The sequence below is a fragment of the Monodon monoceros genome, unplaced genomic scaffold, assembly GCF_005190385.1.
Source record: "Monodon monoceros isolate NGI ecotype Baffin Bay Population unplaced genomic scaffold, NGI_Narwhal_1 Super_Scaffold_19, whole genome shotgun sequence".
NCBI classification, from domain to species: Eukaryota; Metazoa; Chordata; class Mammalia; order Artiodactyla; family Monodontidae; genus Monodon; species Monodon monoceros.
In genome coordinates, this window is record NW_021703775.1 from 65727467 (window position 1) to 65744259 (window position 16793).

The 16793-nt window shown below is 40.6% G+C and overlaps 1 protein-coding gene across 1 annotated transcript in view; it reads right to left on the bottom strand.

The window, feature by feature from the left end:
* Positions 1-13192, bottom strand: part of CLIP4 (CAP-Gly domain containing linker protein family member 4) — a 73933-nt gene extending 60741 nt beyond the window's left edge. Inside the window, exon 1 of the mRNA XM_029231394.1 lies at positions 12914-13192. The gene's annotated coding sequence lies outside the window, so the exon portion shown is untranslated. The remainder of the gene's footprint in view (positions 1-12913) is intronic.
* Positions 13193-16793: the final 3601 nt, after the last annotated feature.

Below are 16793 nucleotides of genomic sequence, written 5' to 3' on the forward strand. Positions count from 1 at the left end.
CCGCGCGCGCCGAAGCCGGGCCCCACGCGGGGTCGGCGCGCGCGCGCGCGCAGTGCAGGCGTCCCGGCGGCGCGCAGGCTTCGGCCCAGACCCGCGCACGCGCCGGGGCGGGGAGACAGGCGGGGAGCGCGCGCCTGAGCTCGCCGCCTCCTGCCTTCGACCCCGGAGCCCCCACCGCAGAGCGACGGTTGAGGCTCGAGGTTAGAAAGGTCTGGTGGGCTTCGGGCGTCAACCCTGCGAGGATGGGGCGCCACTGTGGTATTTCCACCGCAGCCGAGGCAGGCTCTCGGCGGAACCCCGCCTGGCCTTAGGCCATGCTTGGGGAAACAGCCCATGGCATGCTGAACAGACGCTCCTCCGTCAAAGCCCTTAGCTAGACCAGTCTGACTGGCCTCCCAGTCTCACATCCCTGGGCTGGAAGCACTCCAACACCTTCTTAGGGGCAGGCACCACGTCTTACCCTTTTTAGACTCCCCAGTATCTAGCCCCGTGCATGGCCCAGAATAGGGCCATCAGTCAATTACCTGTTTGCAGGTCTTGCTGTAAAAAGCCTAGTCAAGGCTATAGCCAAGTTGAATGATTACACCCAAGGGTGTCAGTGTAGAGGCAGAAAAGGATGCATGAGTAGTCGTCCCAGATGTTTATTTCCCCTGATGCTTTGCTCCCTTCTCACCCCCTTCTCTCCTGGTCCCCTTCTCCATCCCCCAAGAGTCAGAAAGTGGTGATGAATGCTGACATCCTGGTCTGTGGAAGGAAAGGTGTTACTTGACACTTAATGAGTCCATTGTTTCCCCATGACTGAAGTTTGTAACACGGAGCCAGTAGTGTTCCCCTGTAACAGCTTTCTCTGAGGTCTTTTTGTTCTGGCTCTGATATACCAACTACTACACAGTATTTCCACGTTCACCAAATGCAGTGCCTGGCAAGAGCAAATGTTGAACAAATTAATGTCTGCCACGACTCTTCAAGCGCAGAGGTAAGTGCTCGGGCACTCTAGAGCATCTTTTCCTGTTAGAATAATTGATTCCAGACCCTGGAAAAGACCCCCCTCCATTTGCTTGAGTCCTCCTTACGATATCCTCCCACCAAGTTGCCATAGTTGAGCACCTCCAGTAACCAGGAATTCACTTCCTTTGAAAGCAGCCATTTTATCTTTGACCAGCCTTGTTGAAAAGTTCTTCCTACCTTGGAAGCTAAAATACAGTTCCCTGCATCTCCTCCTTATTGGGTTCTATTTCTACCCTGAAGACTCCAGATCATGTCCAACTCCAAGGAATCCAGGGAAAGCATTCTCAGTCCTTTAGGCTGCTCCTTATAAGACATGCTTAAGATTCCACTCACCAGCATTTTAAGGGTCTCTTTATGGTGCATCCCGGCTTGTCTAGAGCTCTCTTAAATGTGACGCTCAGGAACGAATGGGGTGTCCTGTTGAGTGCAGAGAGGAGAGAGACTGCCACCTGTTTCTTGGCCCTATGCTTCTATTAGCATAGCTCACAGTATCGAAATACTCATTTGCGACAGTCACATCCCATTGTGGAATCGGGTGGAACATACTGTCAACTAAAATTCACAGCGCTTATGCAACGTTTAAACACCATGACCATCCCACAGTCCCTGGTCAGCTGCCAGTTTCTCTGTCCCTGCAGATTCAGCACCTTATGCGCTCTCAGGGATGATGATGTGACACAGATGCTTCCTCCTCCCTTCGGGGGTTCCGCCTCCCTCTCTCTGCACTCATCACACCCAGTTCTCGTCTGACCCCACCCACCTCTTTAACTGGTTAAAAGAAGGAAAATAATCTGCCCTTGGTTGGCTTGAAGCAACTGTAAATAAGCCCTATTGTCAGGAAGCCACAGAAATTCATAAAGATCTATGTGTAACAGAAGGTGCTGTTGGCAAACTTTCCACAGTTCACTTTATTGCTGATTTAAATTATCCCTCTGAGAAACCACTGTTAGTGGTTGACAGGCTGTGGCTGGCTGAGTTGCTTTTCACTATAATGAAAGTCTCCGTGAGAACCAGCCAGGCCACTAGCTTTTTCTGCTACACCCAAACACTATACAGTGCCTTGGCAAATTCCCAGGATACCAAGCCATTAGAGAGAGAATCTCCCACTCACCGGCTTACATTTACTGAAAAAACTGAAGTTACTCCCTAGACCATCATCAAGAAGGCAAGCACTGATTGGAGTCATGCTTCTTGGAACACTCCATGGGTTATACAATCCTCAGACCAGGAGTTGGACTGGGTAATGATATGGGGCCAGAACTTGGCACGTGAAACGTCCACTGGGATGGGAAGGCACAGGGGGAAATGGTCCAGCTGCAGCTGCTGAGATTCAGTTCTATCTGAAGGCACAACAAGGTTCCTGGACGATGTAGCAATCAACCACAGTCCCAGGAGGTGACCAGCCTCAGTGGTCAGCATCCATGTGGAGAAGGGGACATTACTGACTGACCACAGTTTGATTCCTACCTATGGGATCTTACTTGCCTTCACTTTACCAATGAAGAATCAGACTCCAGGAGGCTGTGGAACTTGCTCACTGTACCCTGGGGCAGAAATAGGATTCAAACCCTAGTCTGTCTATCATGAAGGCCTGTGTTGATCCACAATTTTGTATTATCTACACAGGGTGTACTTTGGGGCGTTCAGGACACAGAAATGCTGCGTTGAGCAGCAGGGATCATTGAGAAATTCAGATAGCCAATCAGAATGTCAGCATCAGGAAGGTCTGTCAGGGGCTAACAGGACCACAGTCCATGAGAAAATGGTTAGGGGGAAAAAATCAAAAGAAGACAGTGTCACTGCTGGTACATGGACTGAGGTATTGGGCAGGATATGATTCACAGGGGAGGAATACAAGGGCTTGTTTCCAGAATGTGAGTGTACAGGAGACATCCAGCTGTTAGAATTGGGGTGCCAGATTGGAGACCAACTAGCAGAGGTAGTTAAGTATGGACTATCAGAGCACTGGGTAGAACCCCAAAATCTTCCTGTCATGCTTGCAGATGATATAATCATCGCCATAAAACCCCAACAGAATCAACTGTTAGACGTTATCTGCGAGTACAGCAAGGTTGCCAAATACAAGATCAATTTCTAAAAATCAGTCATTTCCTCCACTTCATCAGTAAGCACCCAGGAAATATAATAGATTGTAAGAGACCATTCACAATATCAATAAAACTCTAAAGCACAATATTCAAGAATTAACCTAGCAACTTGCAAGAACTTTATGGAGAAAATGTTAAAGTTCTATTTAAGGACATAAAAGAAGATTGAATAAAAAGAAGATATACTATGGATAGGATGACTTTACAGTGTAAAAATATCCATTTAATCTCTAAATTTAATGTTACACTAACCAAAATTCCATCAGGAGCTCAAATTTTAAGGAACTTCAGTAAAGTTACAAAATAGATAAGGAAAAATAAAATTTTAAATAGTTAAATCAATTTTGAAAAACAAGAGCAGAGAGAGGAAACCTACCCTGCCAGATATTACGTCATTACTACATAGTGATAAAAATAGTAGGCTACTAGTACAGAAACAAATGGAACAGCCACACAGAATAGAACACTCAGAAGCAGACCCCTGGGACCTCAATATACGTAAACGTGGGGCTGCAAATCAATGAGAAAAATATAAATTATTTAGAAGATGGTTTGGGGGAAACTAGATTAGTTTAAGAAGACAAAATAGAGTTGGATGCCCCATGTCTACCAAATTCAAAGTGAACTCCAGATTGATTAAAGATCTACATTTGAAAAGTAGGTAGAATGTAGGAGAAAATCTGTATGAATAAGGGGTAGGGATTTACTTCATAAAACAAGACGGCAGAAGTGCAAACCTTAAAACAAAAGACTAGGTGATTTGACTATATCACAGTGAAGGTTTCCCTTCAATGAAAAATACCATGGAAAAAATCAACAGGCAGCCGACAAATTGGAAGAAGATAGATATTCAAAAGCAGCTAGGGATTCATATCTAAAATATGTAAGTAACTTTTGCAAATCAACAAAAAGAAGTCAGAGAAGCCAATATAAAAGTGAGAAAAGGATAGGAATAGGTGATTCACAGAAGGGAAAGCCAGGATAGCAAGCACACAGAAGAGATGCTCAAACTCACTAGTAATGGGAGAAAGGAAAGACAGACAGTGTGATACTGCTGATAGCCACTGGTTTGCTGGTATATATCTTAAAAACAGCTGGGAGTTGAGGGAGAGTCCTAATTTGTAGTGTTTGTCAGTTTCCATGGTACAGATACTCTCACCCCTGCTGATTTCAAGCTACCAGTGTGAAGTCACCGAACAAGAAATTGGGAAGAAATGTGCTCAGTCAGCTCTCATGAGTCAACTCCAACACACCACTATTTACCCATCAACCTGGCAAAAGTCAGAAAGATAATCCCCAGTACTGGCAAAGATTTGGGGAAATGGGAATCCTCATGCACTGCTGATGAGAATTTAAACTGCTAAATACATTCTGTAGAGCAATTTGGTAACATTTAGTAAAACAAAAAAAAAAATTATCAGCATTCTTTATAACTCAGCAATCGCCTTCATACATATGCCTCAAAGCAACCATTACAAGGGTCCTATAGGAGCTTCCAGGAAGCCAGTTTCTCATTTACTAGGTGATCTCTTCCAGTCCCTGGCTTTAAATACCATCTCTATTTTCATGATTCCAAAATGTCTGTCTCCAGCCCTGAACTTCAGACATGTATTCATTTGTCTACTCAACATCTAATCTAGAGTATGCTCTAGATTAATAGACATCTGTTAATAGGCATCTCAAATATAACATGTTCAAAATAGAACCCTTACCCATAACCTTCCCATATCAATAAATGGAAACTCTACTCTTCCGTTGGCTCATAGAATCATCCTTTCCTTCTTTCATATTTCTGAATTCCACAAACTGAAGTCCCTTCCTCATTCTTAAAAAAAAAAAAAAGTTCATGACATAATTTATTAATGAAGAAATTTCATCAATACCACTGAAATCCTTACAAATCAATAGTCACCAGAGATCCCAGGAACTTCCTACTGATGCTACTCGGGCTTGCCTTCCCCTGACCTATCTCCTTTTCTTTCTCAGGGCTTCAAATAGGGACTGCCTGCTGAAACGGACTGCAAACTGAAGACCTCACAAGCCTTATCATCTGAATCTGTGGTTCTCACTCCTTGTTGCACATTCACATCATCTGGATATCTTTCACCAAATACGTAAACCCTAAAGACTCCCTCAGTTATTCTAATTCAACTGATCTCATTTAGATCCAGCCTATTCTATAAGTTTATCCTCTCTTTCATTAGCCTGCTTCCGAAGAAGACAATAACAAATGAATTTTTCAGAACCACCTGTTCCTGTGCGGGGCCCTCCAGTTGGCGCCACTCACAAACATCTCGTGACATAACCACTTTTAAGAGTCTTCTTTACAGTCCGACATAAAAGAAGAAGGAACAAAGGGAATTTTTCATGGCATCAGGATCAAAACTGCCGCTGTTGTACAAGAGCTCAGTTTTTCATACTGGTCACTCCAGTTTTGGGCCACCAAGACAACTCCAGAAACATCTCTAGCACACAAAGACAGCATCAGGCCAGTTTCCACTAGGATGTTCATTCCAGTACTGCCCGCCCCCCGCATTGAAACTGACTCTAATCAAGCCTCTAGATATAACTATCATTCTATAGAAATTGTGAGTCATAAAGGAATATCACAGACAACACCAGGAGGATGCCATCTGCCAAATCCAAAATGTGGGAACTTCTACGGGGCAAAGAGCCAATTCCAAAAAATAGCTAAGGGGAACGGGTATAAATCAAGAGACATAAGAGCTGTATCTCTACAACCTGTAATATGCATACCTTGTTTGGACCTGGATTCAAACAAAGAAATGTAAAAAATCCTCTTGAGACAACTGGGGGAAATTTAGTCCAAATTGGATACCAAATGACACCAAGAATTTTTTGTTGATTTTGTTATATATGATAATGACATGATTTTGTTTTTATTTTAAAAAATCCTTATCTGTTAGAGATTCATACTAAAGAATCTATGATAAAATGTTTAATATCTGGAATTTGCTTTAATATGCTCCATTATTTTAAAAAGTATGTGGTGGGAGGGATAAACGAAAAGAGAATGACAAAATATTGATAATTATTACAGCTGAATAATAGGAAAATTATTTTCTCCTTCTGTGTCAATTTGAAAATTTTTTCCCAATTTTTAAAAGAAGAAGCTCCAGGAAGACAGAAGTTTTCGTCTATTCCTGTCACTGCTATATCCTCAGTAACTAGAGCATATCTAGTATTGGGCCCATAGTAAAAATTTAATAAATAGTTGTTGATTGAATGGGCCTGGTTCTTTAAGATTTCAGTCTCAGTAAAGGTAGATTATTATGTCCAAGGAATTTAGAAATCACAGAAGTTGTCTTTGTGTCACATGCATGCACACACTCTAAAGTGGGAGGCATTCATACATCACTAAAGCTACATCAAGTTGTCTTTCCAGCAGCTGTTTACAAAACCAATACAGCTTCATCTCTGTTCACCGGAAATCATCAGCTCCTATAACAACATCTTGATTAGGGGTTGAGAGAATGCCAGACCCACTGGAACTTCCTGAGAGTGGGTAGAGAGCAGCTTGCACCTTGTCAACAATGGATCAAATGACTCACCTAACAAAGAAAGCCATTGACAGACCAATTAGCTGGTACTGAGTCAGGAGAAAGTCTCCTTTGTGACAAAAACAGCATCCATAATGAGATCGGTTCTGACATTCCATACCTAACCATATCTGCAACAGCAGGGAACAGTGAAAGTAAAAATAAGTGTGAATTGCTTTTTTAGATTTACACGGGGTTCAACCCAAGAAGAAGTTATAGTCTATCTTTTCAAGGCCCATCAAAATATATCAGGCAATATCTTTATCATCATCAAGGTAATCACAACCCTAATGCACTACTGAGGAAAAGCCACCTGAGATTCTAACGAGGGAAAAACGAAGGAACCTGTCAGCACTCTTCAAAACGGAAACCCCGCCTAACCTTTATGTCTCATATCTGATATACTCTCTTAAGAAAAGCCTGAAACAAAAGCATATTTTAAAATTCGAGCATTTTAAAGTGAAATTAAGCACCTAAGAATAGTTACCTTGAGTCTTAGCCTTTATCAATTCAATTTCTATAGATTTTTTAAAATAGCAAATGATTTTTATAAATGATTTCTCCACAGACAGCTTAGGTTTTATATTTAATATGTGCTCAATAATGACCTGCATTCAGACTGGAGCTGAGGCAAGCTTTACAGATGCCCTTAGGGGATGGAAACCTACTCTTTCTGCGTTTCACATCACACTTCATCAGCCACTTTGCCGCATAACGGTAACGCGGCAACCACTTGGCTATTACGTAGTAATGTAAGAATATATTAATTTTTTGGATATGTGCCCATTGCACAAAAGCACAGTGCCAGCCAAAAAAAAACCCAGCCACTCAGCTGTCTTGGGTGCTGTCCATCCAACAAGGTGCTGATGTTTCTCCAGCTTCACCCATGCCCTAACTCAGAATTCAAAGCAGGGAGTCTCTCAAGGTTCAGCTTGTCAAGTGAGGCAGCACACGCCTGCTAAGGAGCTGCATTTCACCAATTTAGAGGAATCGTTGCTAGTAACAATAGCCTAGCATCTTTGCAAGCAATGGCCAGAGACATCATGGACACTGTGTGTCTCTGTTGCAAAGACTACTGGCCATGCTCAGATCTCTGATGCATCTGAGATCAGGCACCTCCTAGCACACTGGTCCACACGGTCCTCAGCTCCTGCCATCCAAAGAGGCCCAAGAAAAGAGGTGTGACCTGTGAGGGGAGCTCCTGGTCCTCCTTTGTCAAGCATGTACTACATAATTCTAAGTATCATAAATGCCATTAGATACTGCCCTGTCCTCAGGGAGCTTATAGCCTAACTGAGAGGAAAAAAAATAAAATTCTCCAAAAAATGGGAAGCAGGATAGAATCCCAGGCTTTGAAGTCAGACATATAGGGTTTGCCTGGAACCGAGAGTGTTCCTGGGTTATGGCACTTTCAGTTTTAAAACAAGAACAGTGCCAGGGATACCACAATAAGTTGGTCACCCTACAGACAGATGAAAGTTCAAGTTTAATTACCTTTGGGACCTTAACAAATAAAATAACTTCTCAAAGACTCGGATTCCTCACTTATAAAATGGGTATCAGAGTAGTACTACCGTACCACATATTTCTTCTAAGAATTCAATAAGCTATTGTATAAAGAGAACTAAGCACAGTGCCTACTATTGAATAGTTGATCAATAAGTGTTAATTCTGTATATACAATCAATAATAGAAGATAGCAATAATGAAAGACTGACTTAGATGTTTGTGGAACTAAAAACAATGGGATGAGATAATTGGATCATTAAGAAAAAGTTCCATAGTGATAGAATCAACAGAAAAAATATAGATTGCCCAATTCAATTTGAATGTCAGATAAACAACAAGTAATTTTTTAAGTATAAGTATGTACTGTATTTTTAAAAGTTATTTGTTATTTATCTGAAATTCAAATTTAACTGTCTAGGTATTTTATTTGCTTAAAATGGCAACCCTACATAGAGGAGGTAGAACTTAATTCGTCCTTTAGAGGAAGAGGGAAGAAAGAAATGCCAGGCAGAGGGATACACATGAGCTGCAGTGGACCAAAGACAGGAGCAATGCATGGGATGCCTTGTAAGTTTTTAGAGCAAACACTTTGAGATCCAGGCTAAAGAGCCTAGATTTAATGCAGAATATATGGGAGAGTTAGAGGTAAGGTGCAGGGTCCTGGGATAAGGTGAGAATCAAAAGGAAGAGATGCTTCACAGAAAGAACGAATGAGACATTATGAAGGAAAAGAGTGGATTCCATATTTTGAAACCAAGCCACTTTGAGAGGGACTCTGTAGCCAAGGAGATCAAGTATGTGGCTATCATTATAGTTAGGTAAGTGGCCTGAATTCAGCCACCTCACTCCTGGTGGCAGCAGGAATGGGGGGAAAAAATGAGTTGGATGCAGAGAGATATTATGAAGGAAGACTATATGGAGAAGGCAGTAATTAAAATTCTAATGTGAATGTGTACTTTCGCTATAAAAACTTTTTTGAGTCCCTGCAGGATCATTATTGGTGACCTAAATAAACAATTACGTATAACTCTAGAGAGGCATCTTGAGATAAGTTAATTCAGACCAAGAAAAAAAAAATAGGGCATTTAATGCCCTCTTTGCTCTTCCCTTAGTAGTAAGAGGAGATTAAAGCTATGGGATTCATACATTTCCCTCCTTGCTTTCCCCCCTCCTCGGAGACTCCACAGGGTTCTCCTGCCCGCCAGAAATGACAGAGCCCTTCAAAGAGAGTGAGTTCAATGCAGCCGGGCAGTGAAGGGACTGGGAAACTCAGGGCAACTTCCCTTGGGGTCTGTGTTACTATTTTGGACCTCCCAAGCAAGTTACTTTTTCCTGATATGTGTACATGAAATTCTGCTCTTGTAGCAAATGAAAAAGGTACAGACCCATTTCGTAGCTTTTCCCCAGAAGGGCAGTGCTTCTCCTTAGAAACACTCCCTGGCATGAGCCTGTAACTCTGATTCAAAGAAGCAAAGGGTTCAGAATATCTGCCTTGAGGTATATGTGAAACCAAAACCCAATGATCCTAAAAGAACCAGACCCCAAAGATCTGCTTAGAAACTCAGCTCTAAGCATTTTATCAGCTTCTGATTGCTCACACTGACATTCTTTTTACTTTTTGAATTTATTTATTTTTTATACAGCACGTTCTTATTAGTTATCTATTTTATACATATTAGTGTATATATGTCAATCCCAATCTCCCAGTTCATCCCACCACCACCACCACCACCACCACCACTTTCCCCCCTTGGTGTCCATACACACTGACATTCTTCAAGGTCATTTCCCACCTCTGCCAAGCGTGATAAAGCCCACCCCTTCCAGACTGCCCTCTGCATCCTTGTGCATGCCATTTCTTCTGCTTACACTTTGCATCCAGTCAATCTCTATCTTTCCAAATCCTGCTACCCTTCCAGAGCCTTCCTACATCTCACCTCTTCCGTGGAGAGCTGGCTCCCTATCTACTCCAAACTACTACTCCTAATTTCTCCCTTTCACTTAAGGAAGGACACATATTAAAACCCAACTGTGGGCTTCCCTGGTGGTGCAGTGGTTGAGAGTCCGCCTGCCGATGCAGGGGACATGGGTTCGTGCCCCGGTCTGGGAAGATCCCACGTGCCGCGGAGCGGCTGGGCCTGTGAGCCATGGCCACTGAGCCTGCGCATCCGGAGCCTGTGCTCCGCAACGGGAGAGGCCACAACAGTGGGAGGCCCGCGTACCGCAAAAAAAAAAACAAAAAACTGTAAACTATTTTGTATTAGTTGCTCATATGGAGGCATTTTGTTCAGCCTTCCCAGTGAGGTCTGTAGATTCCATGAGGGCAGGAATTATTTCTTTTTGCCTAAAAGCACAAATACTTACTTTCTGTATTAAATTTTAAAAATTAAAGTCATAACAAATGTATCACACTAATGCAAGATGTGAGCAGAAACTGTGAGGGGCTTGAGAGGCTTATAGGAATTCTCTATACTGTATGCTCAATTTTCTATGAACTTAAAACTGCTCTTCAAAATTGAAGTCTACTAATTTAGAAATGTTTAATTTAATATCTTTTTCCAAATCCTGAGTTCCATCCTCTCTTTCAAGAAACAGAAAGAAGCAAAGAGAGAAAGGGGCAAAGAAGACATTTAAAAGATAGACCTACATATAAAAGTCAATTGCTTCCCTATATATTAACAATGAACAAATGGAATCAAAATTAGAAACACAACACCGTAAACACTAGTACCAAAAAAAAACTATATGAGGAAAACTAGAAAATTCTGATCAAAGAAAGAAGATCTAAATAAATATAGAGGTATTCCATGTTCATGGATAGGAAGACTCAATATTATTAATATGTCAGTTCTTCCCAACTTGATCTATACATTCAATGCATTTCCAATCAAAATCCCAGTAAATTATCTTGTGGATAAGAACAAACTGATTCTAAAGCTTATATCGAAAGGCAAAAGGCCCAGAATAATCAACCCAATATTGAAGAAGAACAAAGTCACAGGACTGACAAGACTCAATGTAAAGACTTAACCATAACACTATAGTAATCAAGACAATGTGGTATTGGCAAAAGAAAAGACAAATAGATAAATGAAACAGGATAGAAAGCCCAAAAATATACCCACACAAATAGAGTCAACCAATCATTGAAAAAGGAACAAAGGCAATTCAATGTAAAAAGGATAGTGTTTTCAACAAATTGTGCTGGAACAACTGGACATCCACATGCAAAAAAATTAATCTAGACACAAATCTTAAACAAAAATTAACTCCATATAGACATAAATGTAAAATGCAAAACTGTAAAACTTCTAGAAGATAATAACAGAGGAAAAAATCTAGGTGACTTGCATTTGGTCATAACTTTTTACATACAACATCAAATACACAATTCATGGAAGAAAAAATTAACAAATTGGACCTTATTTGAATTAAAACCTTCTGCTATGCAAAAGACCCTGTTAAGAGAATGAAAAGGCATCCATAAACAGGGAGAAAATTTTTGCAAAACACATATCTGATGAAGGACTTGCACCCAAAATATACAAGAGCTCCTAAAACACACCAATAAGAAATCAACCCAACTAGAAAAATGGGCAAAATATCTGAATAGCCTTGACCACAGAAAATATATATACAGATGGCAAGCAAGCACATGAAAAGATGCTCAACATTGTAATCTATTAGGGAAGTGTAAATTAAAATGAGATATCACTACAAACCCATTAGAATGCTAAAACCCTAAACAAGAATTTGGAACAACCGGAACTCTCATTCATTCATTGCCAGTAGGATTGAAAAATGGTACAGCCACTTTGAAACACAGTTTAGCAGTTTCTTACAAAGCTAAGTATAGTCTTACCACATGATCCAGCAATCTCATTCCTAGGTGCTTACCCAAGTGATCTGAAAACATTATGTCCATACAAAACATGCACATAAATGTGTATAGCAGCTTTATTCATAATTACAAAAAAATTGGACACAACTAAGACATCCTTCAATAAGCGAATGGATAAACAAATTGTGGTACGTCTATACAATGGAATATTATTCAGCAATAAAATGTAATGAGCTATCAAGCCATGAAAAGACTTGGAGGAATCTTAAATATATATTGTTAAGTGAAAGAAGCCAGTCTGAAAAATCTACAATACTATATGATTCCAACCATATGACATTCTGGAAAAGGCAAAACTGGAGACAGTAAAAAGATCACTGGTTGCCAGGGGCTGGGGAGGGAGGGAGGAAAGGACAAATATATGCAGCATGGGGATTTTTAAGGGCAGTGGAATTATTTTTTATGATATTATAATGATGAATACACAACATTATGCACTTGTCAAAACTCATAGACTGTACAACACGAAGAATGAACTCTAATGTCAACTATGGACTTTAGTTAAAAATAATGTATCAATACTGGCTTATCAATTGTAAAAAGGAAAAAAAATAAAAGGTGGATTGTGAAGCATTTTTAATGCTCTATTCAGGTTTTTAAGCGCTGAACTGACTTTCTGACTTTTTGATGCTATTGGGTAGGAAAGGATGCATTTATGTAAAACATACCTAAATTGCCTCACAGTCTATGTCCAGTTACTGAAACCCATGTTAACTTGTCCAAAATAATAGTATGCTTTGTCCAGCATGCTCACCTGTGCCTTAGCAGAAATGAGACTTCACCAGAGGCCTAGGCGGGCACAAGATTCATTTTATGATGAAACTTACCCAAATCATGTCACGGTCTTCTTAATGTCATCCAGAAAAAATTGTTTTCAATTTCTCATGGGTCTTCCTCAGCAAGAGCACAAATTGTTTAGAGTGTTGGCTGGGAGTGTATGGAAATAGGTGTATTCGTAATGGGCTCCCTTGGGCCCATATGCAGATTCCAGCTTGAGAAATCCTGGGTGGTGGTGGCAGGCTTTGACTTGCCTCCCTGGGGTGGAGTCCTCCCTTAAGTGTACTAGCCTGCTTCTCTATAGGCAGCAAATACACAATAATGACTTTGCCTCTGGTGCTATGGATACCAGATTTAAAGGGCCAGAGGCCATTAGCTATGACCCTTAACCTACCTCTTACGCTCCAGCAGCAATGGCAGAGGAGGAGGAATCGTTAATGGGGCCTGGCCCTTCACTTCATGGCAAGGAAGAAGCCTGGGAAGCTGAAGATACTCTCCCAAAGAGAGATGGGGGAACCAATACCCCGACTCATTCTTCTCCCTCCCTCCAAGTTCCTGCCAACGCCTCTCAAAGGTGGGAGCCCTAGGGCCCTGCCCATCCCCCAGGGTACCAAGGCTTGGCAGTGGGCCTAGAAGGGGCAAACAGAAGATATTCAGAAGAACCTGCAATTTCATACTTCCCCCTTTTAGAATCATAGGCTTATCATCTGGACTGAACCGCCTCAGAACTTCAACACATGTTCTTGTTCCACCAACAAGCATTAGCTCTGCTTTCTAATATAAAGAGAACATTTTGAACAGAAATTTGAATATATTTTGTCATGATTTCTGATGATAAGACATTGTGTTGACTTTTTGCACTGCAGCCACAGATAAGCAATAACATGGAAGAGCATCCCGTAATGATCCCATGGTCTGTTCTTGAGAATTTACTGATACCTGGCTGCCTGTAAGTATCGGAGCCAGTACAGATTTCACAGTTACTGACTCATGTGTGCAAAAACGTAATTTTCTCTATTCTCCTATAATTGAGTGTAATTTCAATTTATAATTGAGAAAATTTAATCTAGTCACTCTCAGAGAAATTCATTTGAATTCAGTCATTTCTTAGTCAATTCAAGTTTATAATTCAGTCACAATTAGGTTGAAAACGTCCTCTCTTTTATCCTCCCTGCCCTCTCCTCTTCCCTGGAAGTGATCTCAGCTCTCAAGGACTTATCCTAGGAGCCCACTTCTTGGTCTTAATCTGTGCTGTCTGGTTCTGGGTGTAGCAGATAACACATGCTCCCTTGGGGGGTCTGCAGGACACAAGGGGGTTCCCATTAATTCTCTCCATTAATAGGGCAGCTCCGTCCTCACCTGGTTTTCATACTTCATCCTGGGCCAACCCCCTGGCTCTCTCTCTTTCTCAGCTAAATTTTCTCTACACAGAAACCTTCAGGACATTGTGGGTGTCCTCTTATGCCACTCTGACCTGTGGGACACTGGGTCTGGCCAGTCTTCTATCCTCTTGTACCTAGACATGCCACACCACCATTCCTACTCGCCACATCAAGATGACCTGAGGCACTTCTCCCCAACGCTTGCTGGCTTGCTCTCTCCCCAGCCTCAGGCTGTGGTCCAGGGAGGGGGCACAAGTACCTCTTCTGTCAGGACCCTCCAGATAAGGCCTTGAGATGCACTGAAGAAATCTGATGCATATAAGTAAAGAGAAAAGCACATCCATTGACCTGTCATATCCCAGTCTGCCGCAGTATTCTCTGGTTTATTTCCATTTACTATTTTACCTTGTAAGGTGATACTAACGGTCATTAGATTAATTTTATTTCATAACTGAAATTGACCAGAAGAAATTTCTAAACAAGATAGTTTCAAAAATATTTTGGGGAAATAGCTACTTGTTAGAATATATGTTTATGGCTACCCCAGCACTCTAGGACCCCAAGTCCCCCATTCCCCCACTTCTGACGACTTACTTAGATATGTAAATTACTGAAGGATGGTGATCAAATTAGTCTCCTTACTCAATAATCACACTTGTTATCCTCATAAACTTCAAAGCTCATCTCTCACTAAGTGCTTACATACACATTTTCAAGTCATCCCACTGGTTTGTCATTTTGTGACCCCAAAGAGCTTAGTATAATACGTCAGCCAGTTCACTTCCATTTTGAGAGTTCTTTAAAACATTAAAACCAGTCCCAGAAATCCCTACAAGAGGCTATAAGTTACAGTCATCCATCTTGAAATGTGTCCACTGTTAGCTGTTTCTGAGACAAAGCTCAATCTAGTCAAGCCATGTCCTCCCATTTCACGGGGTCTCAACTTTAAAAATAATAACTTCCTAATAATAATAACAACAATAATAATAACTTCCTGAATATAAATTTGTCCAGGTATTTTACAAAGTATAAATTTAGCATTTCTAAACATGATGACACAGATAGAAATTACAAAGAAAAAGGCTGATAGAGTTGATCATGTAAAATGAAAACTTCTGTACCCCCCAAAATACCATAAACAAAATTAAAAGGCAAAAAGAAAACTTAAAAAAAAAAAAACCAATGACATTATGACAACTTATAAGACCAGTCAAAATGTTAATATCTTAAAAATTAATAAAACAAAGGTGAACACCTCATTTTTAAAAAATGAACAAAGGATGTACAAGTAATCCCTGAAAGAAAATATACAAATGACCAACAAAGTATATAATTTTTAAAATATACCAACTTTCTAATAAACTCATAAATGCAAATTAAAATGAGATGCCATTTTTCCTCTTTAAGATCAGCAGATTTTTTTTTAAAAGGGTAACACCAATGTCGGCAAATTTGCAGTAAAGTAGACACGTATTCACACTGCTGCTGAGAATGTAAACTGGTAAAATATTTCTGGAGAATAACTTCACAATTTGTACCAAAAGCCTTAACAATATTTATATTCAGGGGGAGCATAACTCTCTTCTCCCTGCGTGGCTGCCCAGAGTACTTCCAAAGGGTAGGGAAAGTTGGGGGGAATAACTTTACAGTTGAATAACCTGACACACACTGCGTCAGCCAGGTCAACACCAACATCATAATCGTCGACATCAAGGTCTACATCAACAGTCGTAAATCATGTTGACAGTACATATTCTTGATATGATGTAATAAAAATGGCATATTACCTCTGCGATCTTCCTCTCAAAACCCCACAGCCCCGATCTAACCATAAGAAAGACAGTCACTCCCATTCTCCCAACTCCTCAGCCCCTGACAACCATTAATCTGTTTTCTGTTTCTGCCTATTTTGGATATTTCATATAAATGGAGTCATATATGACCTTTTGTATCTAGCTTCTTTCACTTAGCATGTTTTTAAGGTTCAACCATGTTATAGCATTATCAATACTTCACTCTTTTTATGGCTAATATTCCACTGTATGGATATATCACATTTTGTCTATCCCTTCATCAGTTGATGGACATTTGAGTTGTTTCCACCTTTATCTATAGCGATATAGTGCTATAGTGAACAGTGAGTAGTGCTGCTATGAACATTCATACACAAGCTTCTGTTTAAACATATTGCTTCTATAATAAATAAAAATATGCCATTCTAAAAAAAAATAATATCTCTTTTAGTCTTGTCAGGCTGCCGTAACAATCTACCATAGACTTGGGTGGCTTTAACAACAGAAATTTATTTTCTCACGGTTCTGGAGACTAGAAGATCAAAGTTCCAGCTGACTGAGTTCAAGTATCTTAACCCTCACCTGCCGTAGTTGTTCTTCAGGGTCAGCCTTGGATAATTAATGTCCCTTAAACATTATTATAAATACTTGGCAGTTTGGGGGAAGGCTATTTTTGTCTTCGTAATCCCAAATTTATACAAGGAATGCATTCAAAAAAGTTGGGAGTGAGCAGGGATGAAATTTCCCAGGTAAGG